Raw genomic sequence first — 14,239 nt, 5'->3', positions numbered from 1 at the left:
GATTTTTGATACATACAATAATAACTATAGTATTTAAGATTCCTAAAAATTTGGTTGCGATTAAATAAAAATTGTAGAAGTTATTTAAGTTATGGGTAAACACGCCTACATACTACAATTTGGTATCTTTTGAATATGGTTTTTTAATCAAAAATACAATTACAAAAAAATTGTTAAACATTATTTATATGTATGTATATTGTTATTGATTAATGAATGCCAATAGTTAAGATTCCTTAGCATTATATCAATATACCAAAAAATTGGTATAATTTCAGTATTTTTGTGGTATATGAAATTGTTATATATTTTAAAATTAATACCACACTGTCAATATACCATATATAGCAGGGTATATTTTCAGTATTTTTGTGGTATATGAAATTGGTGTATATTTTAAAATTAATACCACACTGTCAATATACCATATATAGCAGGGTATATTTTCAGTATTTTTGTGGTATATTAAATTGGTATATATTTGAAAATTAATACCACACTTTTTTGCTTTTATTCGCAGGTATCTTGCAGTCGAGCACACTCGACACGCAGCTTTCTAACTTGTTGTTGTTTTTTGTTTTTCTTTTTAGATCTGTGAACAATTACAATTAAAGGCGAGGCAAGGTCGTCGCCGGCGGTTGAATGAAATTAACATTTGCAATGACTTAATACAATTTAATTGCCATAGAAAATGGAGTTGAAGCTGCTTCAACTGTGGCAGTTGCAGCTGCCACACACACGCACGATGAAAATGAAAATCAAGTCGACTCGAGTTGAGTTGAGTTGAGTTGATTTAAGTTGAGTTGAGTGCAACGCACTGAGAAAACTGGTAAACAGCAATCTCAATTTTTAGCGGTCTGACCAAATGGAGGCAACTGCCTCCTCCTTCTTCTCCTCCTTCTGGCGTCGGCTGCATATCATTAAATTGGCCTGCACTTGTCAGTTATATTTTGTGCACCTTACACCTCCCCTACACCGCCCCTTGCTGTTGCCCCTTTCACTTTCAATTTTGCCCAGTGGGCAGTTCAACGATTTGTTCCGCGTATGTCTCGATTTTCCTTTGCTTTTCTAGTTTTTCTTCTTCGCATTTTTGTTTTTTTTTTTTTTTTGTATTTATTATTGCGCACTTCAAGGAAAAACTTTCGCTGCATGCAATTTCTGCAGCATTTCCTGTCCATTAACACAGACCTAATAAATACAGCAGAGAAAAAAAAATCAAAAAATCAAAAATTCAAAAACGAAAACACGAAAAAAATATGAAATTGCTTTTGATAATAAGTGCGAGAGTCTCTCAAACGCAGACAACAACACGTGAATTATGTAATTTCTGGGTAATTGGGGAATCAAATTTATGTACTTTTTTGTTGTTGTTGTTGTTGAAGCCAAGCAACAACAACAACGAGGCCGACAATAAATTGCAGAAAAAAAACGAAAACAACAGCAAAAATAGGCAAGAAAGCCAATCAACAATCGACAATTGACAATTGATGACTTTGAAAATACGTTGAAAATAAATCCTATTAGGCTGGCAAATTTTCAATGGGATCAATAAGAGGCGACTTGAAGGAAATCTCATCAAATTATTATGCTTGTTAAAATACTATTGCTATTAATGGTGAATATTCAATGATGAATTTCAATTTTAATAGACTTGTTATTACATATTATGTACGAATAATTATTTTCGAATTTTATACATATTTTACCTTTAATCTAATTTAACTTTATTATTAGTATTAGTTTATTGAAATAACGAATACCATTCAACTAAGGCCATCAAGCTAATGAATTTTCAAATTTAAAGATGTTTTGTAAATTTGAATTTAAAAAAAAAGAAGTAAATTTTATTATTTCTTTCCTTTTTTGTAACTTACACAATTTACTATTTTGAAGATATTTTTATGTTTTCATTGGAATATTAAATATAGACGCAAAATTTACGAATGATTTTGATGTTTTCAAATTTAAATAATACTGTTTAATAATTACTTTGAGAAAATCTTTATTTTTGTGCTTTATATGTTTGTCACTTAGACAGAATACTTAAAGAGTGTTGACACAACTTGATGCTTGAAAATAAAAAATATATAAAATAATAGAAAAAATGTCTAATAACCTATAAAATTTATTCAGAAAATATTTCCATTCTTCATTGGAATTTTTATCGCAAATTGTAGAATGTTTTATGATATTGATGTTTGAAATTTAGGCAAAAAAACTAAAGAACAATTTTAAAATATTAATTTTTTCTTAATATGTATTTCCATATTTTTGCTTTTAATGTTTGTTATTTGAATTCGACAGTTTGTTTGAAAATAAAAATTAACCTAATAATCAATTTCTTCTATTCAAAAAATATTTTCAATTTCATTCTCTATGTGTGTTTAATATATGAAAAGGAATAAACTGAATGATAATAATGTTTACACATTTCCTTGTTTTATTTAAAGAATATATTTTTACTTTCGAGCTAGTTGTATTTTAATGTATACAAAAATAACTAAACTAAACTAAATAACAATACTTTTAATATTTTATTTAGAACACATTTTCATATGTAACATTTTCGTTGACCAAAGTGAACAACTCGAATTTGGAAAAGTATAAATTGAGCTGCTTATCAGTTTAGCTCGTTTCCGCTAAAGCGCAATTAAAGCTAATTTGGCATATCTCACGAGCAGGAATTTGTTATCGTAGAAGTCAAAGATAAAGTTATTCAGATCGGTGCAAGGCTAAAACTGAAAAGTATTGTTATTAAAGCAATTGTTCATAAATACGAGCACTTTCCATTTTTTTTTTTTTTTTTTTGGTAGCTTACAATCTGAAACTCTAAACAACTTACTTTATGTGGCATGTGCTCGAAATTGTTTTTGTTGCTATACAACAATGTACTACTCTAATAATTGTTGTGCTTTATGGCCAAAAAAAAACAGTACCAAAAAAATTGACATGACTTTTGAAAGAAACTGCACTGGTTTTTGTTGTTGTTGTTGTTGTTGTGTTTCTTTAGAGTTTGTGAGACTTTTTGTTGGTTATGTTTTTGGGTTGTTATTCGCTCGTTTAGTGGCCAGCTTGGAAGTTTGTCTGTTTCGTCGTTGTTGGCCTAAATTTTGGTGTGTGCCCAGCCCAACCACAGCAACAGTCACAGCAACAGCCACAGCCCAAGTCCATCGACTTGGACTTAGATTGAGATTGAAAGAAAAAAAAGCTAGAGTTTTAAAACGAGACTGTAAAACATTGCAGTGTACACCAGACAAGTGGCAGACAAACAGTCGCGCTTAAAGTTGAGAGCAGAAAGAAACTGGAACTTGAAGTACAACTAAATGATCGATGATCGTTATTGATCGACATCGACACTAATACAGACATGCATTAGTATCGATATAAGCAAAGCGTTGAAGAACCGTTTGCCCTTCCCTTTTGTTGGAGTCAGACAGTTGAAATCTCAATAACAGTGGCTCTCAGTAACTGATATAACTAATCGCATTGGTTTATGGTTTTTTTTTATGTTTTTTTGCCCCAAAGATTTAAGTTGCCTTCAAGATCATCGAGCTTTGATGCTTAAAATCACGTTTTTTATTAAAGAATGTTGAATGCTGATTTCACAACCATCTCAAAGCATAAAGCATAGAAGTTTAGTTTGCGAAATATCCAAAATAGATTATTAAAGAATCTTTAAGCAATTAAATTATATATATAATATTTACATTTAATTAAGAAATCAGTAAACTGACCTAAAACATAAATAATTTTACCTTGCAACTGACCCAGTTCATAAATATTTGAGGAAACAATTATATTGATAGGAAATCTTGAAGAATCTTGAAAAAAACCTAAATAATTGAACTAAATAATTTGTTGTTTGTATACGTAAATAAACAATTATGCTCTCGAAAAAAAGAAACTTTCATTTGTTGTCATAAAAAAAATCTAATGACATTGTCAACTCACTTTTCCCCCCCATCAAGATGAAGCATTTTTGTTATCTTAACTTGAGAATTTATTTTCATTTTCTTAAACGAACGTTTGTCTGCACTAGTTTTCTAAGTACTTAAGAATGTTTTAGATCTGTGTAAAATGAGTTAAATTCTACACTTGTTTTAAGTGTGTCGTTTAATCTTAAAAAAAAAAATACTTGTGTTTTCACAGCTTTCGACTTAAGCCGGCTGCGCAGTTTGACAGCCATTGGAGTGCTAAAGGTTTACTATTTGATATTTATTCAATTCAATTGTTTCGCAACTTACGTTAATTGAAGAGCGACTGAGGTTTTCCTTTGTTGAAATTATATTTGCCGGTGATGAAGGTTTTCTTCTTCTTTTTGTTGTTGTTATTGTTATTTATCAGCAATTTTCACTTGGTCTTCGTTGATGTTGTTGTTGTTGTTTTTCATTAGCAAGTTGAATGAAATGTCTCTGTTTCTGTTTCACTGTTGCTCCGTTGATCTCTCAGCTCTTGAAGCTGTTGCTGCTGCTGTTGCTGCGTGCAATTAAAATTCAACAAATTCCATTTCACTTCAACACACACACACAAGCACATCAACCAAAATAAATACAGAAAAAAAAACTAATAATAATAAGTACGAGTAATCTCACACACAGAGCGACACACTCACACTAATACATGCGCAGATGCTGCGTGGTGTGATCAATGAAACGCGAACAGTCAAAAAATCAAGAAAAAAAAAAGCGAAGATAAACGAAAACGCAGCTGAAGCTGGGGAGTGAGAGGGAGAGAGAAGCTCACACTCACACACACACACTACCGTTAAACCGCAAAGTTTTAGCTGCACTGACTGCCAAAGCACACGACACTTGTTCGTTTCGTTTCGGTTCGCTCTTCCTTTTAGTCGTTATCTGTATAGTATTGTTGTTGTTTGCCGCTGTTGGCTCGCTTTGGTTTTCGCTTTGCGTTTTGCGTTGCGTTCGCTTGGCGCGTTCGTCACTGACTGAGCTGAGACGGCGACTGCGACTGCGCGAACGTAACTATTTTTTTGTCGGTTTGTTCGACGTCGCTGCCAAAGCTGCGCTTTAAGCTTTGTGCTTGTGCTTTGGTATGCCAAGGCATTGTTGTTGTTGTGGCTGCTGCTGCTGCTGCTAACTTTACAACCTGTTCGCGTAAATCTGCGTTTAAAGAAGTGCCGACAACAAACGGTAATGAGCGTGCAGCGCATGCGCACAGCAACAGCAACAGCATCGAAGACGACGTCGCGACGTCTGCTTTCGAATTGAACTTTTTAGCCTCGCCTTCGTCTTCGTCTGCGTCTTCGCATCTTCATAATCGTAATCATGCTGTGTGTGTGATCCACAGCTGTGCAGCTGTGACGTCAGCAAAACATTCTTAAGACGAAATGTGAAACCAATTGAAAGCTTAAGTGCGATGCGTTCGTTTTCGAGTCTCTTTGCACTCTTCTCACACCTTGTGTTTATCTACAGCTCCATATCTCGAGAGAGTGTCGAGAGTCTGTGTCTACAGTCAGATGTCAGATGTGTGTCGGTCTCATCTGCGATATCAATGGAATAATATCTCAATAAATATTCGACTTTGCATCTTTTTTTTTTGTTTAATCAGAATTCAAGTTATTCCACTTCTTAAACTCTGTCTAATATCACAGATACATATATTTTAAATTATATTCACAACAACAATTGAGTAATACAAAGAAGAAATAAAAAAGAGTTGTGTGTAATAAACAATTAGGGGGCGTTCCCTCAAAACCATTTAAATTGTTTTTGTAATTTTCTCTCTCGCAGCGATGTGATGAAATGCAACAACAACATAATGAACGCTGTTTAAGAGAAAACATTTTGAAAACTTAAATTTATTATGATTATCATCATTGCAGACGAAAAAGAAAGAGATTCAAAACTATTTATAATATGTACAATATAAAATCATATAAAAAATACAAAAATATTAAATAGTGCATAAAATGGATTTTTAAAATCCAGAAAAAAAATATAATAATCTATAAAGTAAAAAAATGTAATTTTAGATATTAAAGGAGTAAAGTGTGAAATTTTTGGACACAACATATCAGAAATATATTACGATTATGTCAATTAATTGAATAAACATTTATATACATATATTCTTTTTTTGATAATAACTTTTACCAACTCATTGCCATTTGTTGTCATACATTTTATAACGAGTCTGATCAGAATATATTTCTCATGTTTGATGATATTTGCTTTAATTTTTTTTTTTTTTTTTTTTTTGGGTTCCACTTCACGTTTTGTGTACAGCAAATTGAAAGTATTTTCAGTGCGAAACTGAAACCCGTTTAAGTTTAGCTTAAATCGCGTTTTGCTTGTTTTCTTGTTGTAATGTTTGACTTTATGTTAATTGAATTTGAGATGTGATTGTTCCGAGTGTTCTGGTTGTGTCTGTTTCGCTACATTTGAGGTGAACTTGATGGCGTCAGTTGTCAGTTGGATTATATAAGAATTATGCAGGTCAGAGTTCGTTATACTATTCATTCATCATTTAATAGACGATGATAGTAACTGTTGCAATGCGCGAAACGTTAAACGGATTTTTCAAGCCTCATAAACAAAGCTGAAGAAAACTATCTTCCCCTTATTATAAACCATTTCGACTGAAAATTGAGTAATTAAATGCGAGTACTACGAATGTAACCAGCTGTGGGCAGCCAGCGGCACCTTAAGTAGAGCGCGTTCAACTTCATTAGTGTGTGGGTTATGTGAAAGCACACACACACACACACACACACACACAGACACAACGACAGCTTGCAACAATGTGTGGCACGCGTCGTCAGCCTCAAAAAATTGAATATAAAATATTTGTATGCACAAATATATTTCGCAACTGGGAAGAATGCTGGACAAGCTGCATCGAAAGTGGAAATTTACGCAAGTGCAGCAAACAACAACAACAAAAAAAATGGCAAGTGTTTTAAAAACTAAAAAAAAAAAAAAAAAAAAAAAAACCCTCCTCCTGGCCAGACGGCAACAAGTGGCCAACACGACTGGTTTTTGTTTATTTGTTGTTGTTGTTGTTGTTGTTGCTGTTTCTTTACTGTTTGCCTGCTTATCCTAAGCGAGTGAGCTTGGGTTATTTATGTAAGCTGCTGCAACGATTACAAGCGACAAGTTTGTGTCTTAAGTCTTTCGTTTTTGGCGCTCACACACATATATATTTTTTTTGTGCCTGCCGCATTGCGAAAGGCCGCAGCATGATAAGCAGAATAAATAATCAAATCGATGCATTGAAATTGCACATTTCTGTCGCCGTCGCCGTCATCGTTGCAACAAGCTGCTGCAACTTACACGATAGCCAACAACCAATTAATAATAATAAATGCTCGCACACACCGAAAAAAAAACAAAAAACAAAAGCAATGAATATTCAAGCGAGTTAAGCAACCCAAACAATGCTTTAACTTATAACAAAGCCAAATCAGCTGCAATCATTTTACTTTACTTTACTTTAAATTTTTTCAACCAGCAAAAATATTTGTAGAACGTCATTTCATTCATATTTATGAAGTTGAATTAATTTGAAACAAATTTTATTGCAGACATGTGCTTTAAACTTTAACAGATTAATTAGCAACGATCTTAAATGGTCTTAGTAAAGTAAAGTATACGGAAATTAATTGTTGTTGTTATGTATTTAATACTTGCAACTATAAAAAAAAATACTCAACTTTGTATAACATATATAATTTTTTATATATATTTAGTTTAAATAGAATAAATAATGAATAAAATGAAATTAATGGAAATTAAATTAAATTTTTTTTTTATATATATTCTTAATTTATTTACAATCTATCTATCTAAAGATAATAAGTAAATTCTATGTAAATTAAATAAAATGAAGCGAAAATAATGAAAATAATATAAAGCTTGTTCAACTCTAAGAATGAAATGAATATTTTACCATGAGCAACATTAAACTGCTTGTTTTAACAATTATTATTAACACTAACTAACAAATAATTGTGTTGAAGATAAAAATGTGTAAACTTAATTATAATATCACAACAATTAATAAGAATTTTAATGGAAAAATATTAAATATTCATTTTTAAATAAACATAAAATTAAGAAGTTATCGTTTTATGAATTGAATTCAATTATATAAAATACTTATAATAAATTGAATTAGAAAAGAATTTTGAATTGAATTATTATTTGAATTATACGAATTGAAGTTTAAAGTAATTCATATAATATAGTAGCGTTAAAAACAAAGAATTGCATAAGCTTAGAAGATAGCGTTAAGAAATCGCTTAATGATTTCTATTATGTTTAAGTTGTGAAAGCTTTTCACCAACTCGAAAGTCAACTTTTAGTATTACATCTAACTCAAGAGCTAATTCATTCTTGATTATATCATTCACATTGAAATTTGCCACTAAATTCTAACAGTAAATCAAATCGCACAAAAGATTGAAAAGAAGAAAAAAATAAAGTGAGCTAACAACAAATGCGAGTAAATGAGATTTTGTTTAAAGGTTGCTGCTGCTGGTTGCTGGTTGCTGGTTGATGTTGCCGGTTGCTGGTTGCTGTTGATAACTATGTATGGCTATGATATCATGAGTGCGCCAGTAAGTGGCAAGTGGCAAGTTCAGTTGATGTTGATTAATCGCCTGGCAATTCGTTGCAGCCAAGCCTCAAAAATGCCAAAGTGACGCAGACAGCAAGAGAGAGAGAGAGAGAAAGAAAGAGAGACAAAGCGTTGGTAATCCATGTAAATATGCCAATGATCTTTCGCCAGCAAAACGAACGAAGAAACGAACGAACGTTAAACCGGCAGCAAACTTACACTTTTTACCGGCTACGTTTGACTGCTTTCACTCTTCATTGGATTCTTTCATAAATTGAACTCGCTCGCACAACAGGTAGACGACGACGCTGTTTATTTAGCATGAGACTTTTGGGAGAAATGTACGAAAGACGCAACAAAGCAGAGAGACAGAGAGAGAGAGCGAAGACAAGTTGGCGTGGCACACGGCACACGGCGCGTATGCGCAATTTGCCATGTCCGCATAGCGCCTTCTTCTTGTGCGTAATTAGCGCGCAATTGACAACGAGAGACAGACAGACAGACGGACAGACGGACAGCTAGAGAAGCGAAACCCGACTGGTCAGTTTTGTGATGATTAATGAACTTAACCGCTTGCCAATTGTCCGGCAGAAGTAATTATGTGCCGACCACATATCGAGCTTGTTTGCGAAAATTGGAAAACAGGATACGAGCAGCCACAGCAGCTGCAATATGTCAATTGTTAAGCTCTTCTCTCTCTCTGACTATCGCTCTCGCTCTCACTCACTCTCTCTTTCGTTGAGGGCAATCATCAAGAGCTTGACCACTTGAGCTGCTTTCCCACAGCGTGGCGCGGGTGCTGAGCTAACAACAACAACAACAACAACAACAACAACAACAACAATGGAATCTATTAAATATGCATAGCATCCATAACAACAGCCAAGCAATCGTAACAACAACAACAACTACTGCTATCAGCACTCATCGATTTTTCAGTCAAATTTTCGAGTGAAAAAGAAAGTGAAGCTGCCAACTGAAGGCAGCTGGTCAACAACAACAACCAAAAAAAAACAACAACAACAACTGTTGTCGACTTGTTGTCGATGTCGAATTCGAGCTGAAATTCAATTTCAATTTTTATTTTTTTTTTTTGGTTTCGGACTTTTGTTTTGTTGTAATTTCTGCCATCAACACAACACAAGATGTTAACAGATTTTTCTATGATTTTCTATTATGCAAATCGAATTGGCCAAAAACTCTGATTGTCTGATATTCATGGCATGTATTGAATGTCTATAACAACTGCTGGCAAATAACTTGCGCTGTTTATGTTCAAATATTGCACTCCATATTATGCCATTGCCATTGGACTCATTGAAGGAGAGATCAGGCTGATGATTTCAAGTAATCAATGCATACTCGTATTGTGGCTGTTCAAATGTTCGCTTCAAACATAATAAAGCAAGGAGATTTTTAATATTCAATTTTCAGACAGAAGAAAGAGAAGTTCACGAAGTTTTTATAATGAAGAAATTGTAGAGAGAAACTTAAGTGAAGCAGTTAAAATTTTAAATAGAACATGACATAAATGCATAAAAAGACCACAGAAAACTAACTATAATTTCAGAAAAAAATGTTTTAAAAGAAACTGCAAATAAATATTAAAAGTATTAAGTATGGAAAGAAAGGAATACAAAATACATATAATCACTTTCTAAACAAAAATTTAAGCAGAGTTGCAAACGAAATTTAATTTTCAAAAACTAATGCAAACAAAAAAATCAAGCAAATTAAATGCACAAAATGAGTGCAAAAAAAAACAAAATTTAATAGAAATAATTTCAGATTAATTATTAAAAATGTATTTTAAGGTAAAAGATAAAAGAAATAATTAAGTACAAATAAAGAATAAAATTAAATAAAAATAATAAGAGAAAAATTTATTCGCTGCCCCTAAAAGAGAAAGAGAAGCAATAAACGTAAGGATTTTTAATTAAATAATATTAAAGAGTCTTAATAAGTATACAGCTAAAAAATAAGTCAAAAAAAAAACTCTATTAAATACAATCAATAAAAGTTATTAAGCATTTAATTTCTCACATAATTCCTTCAAATAGATCTTCAAATAAATTCAAAATACGAGCAAGCAAATTAAACTGACCTAATAAGTAACAATATATAAAATAAAAGCGAATTACGAAACATTTTTAGGAGAGCTTTCTAACATGCAAAAAATGTTTACAAACAAGCGAAAAACATCATTGAATAACGCTAATAACTGAATTATATGCCAAAAGGTATATTTAGTATTATATTATAATAATTGAACATTAAGCGATTTAACACAAACAAAGGCTTAATATGAAATATTTAGCTGTTGATCTTATTGTAGTGAGAAGCATCATTTCGATCGTGAACATTTTGGATTGCTAATTGGGATTCAGGCATTTCTATTATTAGATGATTTCAAAGGCAAATATTCAGCTCTCTTTTCGAAACGAAATCTATATATTACCACATGGTGTGAATATGCATGTGTGTGTCTGTGTGGGTTGTGTTGTTGATATGCTGTTCGCGCATTTGCATAAATTGGCAAAGTCTCGAATAGCTTAAAGCTAGAACTTTCCCCATGGCGAAACTTTCGGGCACAACACATCACAACAAACACAACAAACACCCGCACCCAAAAGCAAAAGCAAAAGCAACCAAATGCCAAACAGCGCACAGCTAATGCATATCCATATAACACACATTTACATACTGTGTGTGGGTGTGTGTGTGATGGGCACACTTCTACTCTTGTTACAGCTGAACTGCGTCTCTTTCTTTCTTTTCACTTGGCGCGCGGGCAAAATTAAGCAAAACTAAAAAACTAAATTGAGTGGAAACTTTTTCCATATGCGGCCAACTTAGAAAAAAATGCTAATTACAGTTGTTAAAGGTGCGCACCAAAAATTAAAATTGCTGATGCAAATGAAAAACACCAACAACATCAACAACAACAACAAGAGAAACAGTAAGAAACGGAAAACGAGAGCAAGAGCGTCTAAACTGCGTTCTGCAGCATCGAGCAATACAAAAGACTTAGGCAACGAACTTGCTGAGTGTCCAAGCCCAAGCAAATGTTGCAAGCATTGCACACAGTAGATCATCACTAAAGCAAACACAGCACAGAACTATGCTAATAGAAAGTGAATTGAGTTCAAAATTTAAAAAGAAGAAGTTAAAAGAGAGAAGAAATTTAAAGAATTAGCAAAATAAATGTAATATTAATCTTGAATTATAAATTACCTATAGCTTTAAAATAATAATGTCAATTCAGCTTGCGGATTTTTTTTATCAAATTAAGAGCGAAAGAATGAATTTAACTTATCAATTCAAATGATTTCGTAGAACACTGATAAAAAAACTAACAAAATCTGCATTTGTTTTCTTTATTTATTTGGTTACTTGTTTTTATATTTCAAATTTTATTTGGCTTTCGAATTATATTTTCTAATTTTTATATTTTCAAATTTCAACTGAGATTGGGTTATATTTTCAATTTATTTCTCAAATTTAATTTATATTGACATTTTTAAATTTATATTATTTTAATTTTTTTATATGTTATTTTTATTTCAATTTTCTTTTGTAAATTTATAATTTGAGTTGCATAGAATTAGTTTCTAATTTATTGTGCTTTTTATATTTTACTTTTATTTCCGAATTTTTCAAAATTTTTTATTTTGTTTTATATTTATTTTACTGTTTTTTTTGTGATATTGAGTTCAAATTGGTATATTTATATTCATTTATATTTGTTTAATTATTTTATAAATATAATTTTAGCTAAATGTTTTATTTATTATTCTATTTTATATCATATTTATATTCGTTTATATTTATATTCCTATTTTATAAATATAATTTCAGTTATACAATTCTATTTGTTCTTCTATTTCGCTGCATATTTATATTCATTAGCATTTATTTTATATTTTTTAAATATTATTTCAGTTACATTATTATATTTATTTATCCCATTTCATAAATAAAATTGTCAAGGAGATGCTTCCATCGAATTACTTAGCTGCTTTGCTTATGGCCTTAATGCAATAATAAACTGAGCGTGTTAACTTTTAGTCTAGTCGCCGACAAATTGAAAGTGCCTACAAGTTAGTCATGTACGGGTGTTTGGGTATGCATGAGTGTTTTGCTCTACGATTATCATGAGGTACGCAGAGTCGTCGAGTCAAGACTTGTTGTACTCGTAATTGCAGCTAAGTACTAAGTTATCTTTGCCGCGCCATCAGCGCTGTTGCAGTTCATTACTCGCCTTACTCCCATTCACAGTCGCAGTCACAATCGTATTCATATTCGTAGACAAGTGAGTGTAGTCTGAGGGCCACAACACAGATAGTGGGTGATGTTGATGTTGTTGTTGTCGTTGTCGTTGTTGTTGTTGTTGCTCCGTGCATGCCTTGCATACGCAATTTTAGAATACAGACACAGAAACAGAAACAGAAACGAATGCCAAACACGAATTGAAAATTTGCAATCGAATGTGGATCGAGGTTAATGCATGCTATGTATATAGTATAGTCTCTGTCTCTCATATCAAAATCGTATCGTACAGCTGACAAGTGAAAACGTTCAGACGAAATACAGAAATAAAACAAAAACCGGCTGCGTCTCTCACTCATTCTGACTGCGTCTCGACGAGTGTCTCCAACTCCCACAGTTCCCAAATTGGGTCTGGGCTGCGACGACGGTCATTGACAGCACTTTCACTTGGCTTCATCATCATTGATCATGTTGATCATGATTATCGTTGAGTAATCCGTATTCTAGCAGAACAACTTGAATATATACTTTTGCATAAGACAAAAGAATTGTGATCTTTATTCCGGAAAGCATCGACGAATCATCATGATCATTATCATTGAGTGATCAATTTTAACTAGCAGAATAATTTTTATATATACTTTTGCATAACATATAATTTCAAAGTGATGAACTTCATAATGATCATCAAGATGATCCTCATTGTGCAATCCATTTAAACTATAGAACTTTTAAAGATACTTTTGCATAAGACAGAATAATAGAGATCTATATTTCGGAAAAAACCAAGAGTCATCATGATCATTATCATTGAGTGATCAATTTCAACTATAAATTCCTTTTCTAGCAGAACAACTCTTAAATATACTTTTGCATAAAACAGAATTTCAATGTGATGAGCTTTATGATGATCATCATGACGATCCTCATTGAGTAATCCATGTAATCCAACTTTAAAATATACATTAGCATAAAACAGAAAAATAAAGATCACGAGGATCCTCATTGAGTAATCCATTTGAACTACATAACAATTTAAACAAAAATTCTGTTGCATAAGACAGAAAAATAAAGATGTTTGCTTCAACATCATAACATCAACATCATCATTGAGTAATCTAGCTGAACAACTTTGAAATATACTTTCAAGTGATCAGCTTCATGATCAACTGAAATCCTTATTTCAGAATTTTCGAATTTCAACAACAAATTCGTTTTCTATCAGAACAGCTTTTAAATATATTTTAAAGTGATGAGCTTTATAATCACCAGCATAATGATCCTCATTGAGTAATCCATTTAAAGAATAAAACAAATTGGATATACTTTTGCATAAGACAGAGAAATAGAGATCTTTACTTCAACATCATGATGATCATCATTGAGTAATCTA

The 14,239-nt window shown here is 32.1% G+C and overlaps 1 protein-coding gene across 2 annotated transcripts in view; it reads right to left on the bottom strand.

Annotated features, from left to right (window-relative positions):
* The window catches only part of LOC117578186 (uncharacterized), a 31,047-nt gene extending 26,089 nt beyond the window's left edge, over window positions 1-4,958 (bottom strand). For both annotated transcript variants that reach the window (XM_034263502.2, XM_034263499.2), the window contains exon 1: window positions 4,245-4,958. The gene's annotated coding sequence lies outside the window, so the exon portion shown is untranslated. The remainder of the gene's footprint in view (window positions 1-4,244) is intronic.
* Between the last annotated feature and the right edge of the window lie 9,281 nt (window positions 4,959-14,239).

Source organism: Drosophila albomicans, chromosome X, assembly GCF_009650485.2.
Source record: "Drosophila albomicans strain 15112-1751.03 chromosome X, ASM965048v2, whole genome shotgun sequence".
NCBI classification, from domain to species: Eukaryota; Metazoa; Arthropoda; class Insecta; order Diptera; family Drosophilidae; genus Drosophila; species Drosophila albomicans.
The sequence above is the reverse complement of the archived record's forward strand: the minus strand, read 5'-3'. Positions and strand labels throughout refer to the sequence as shown.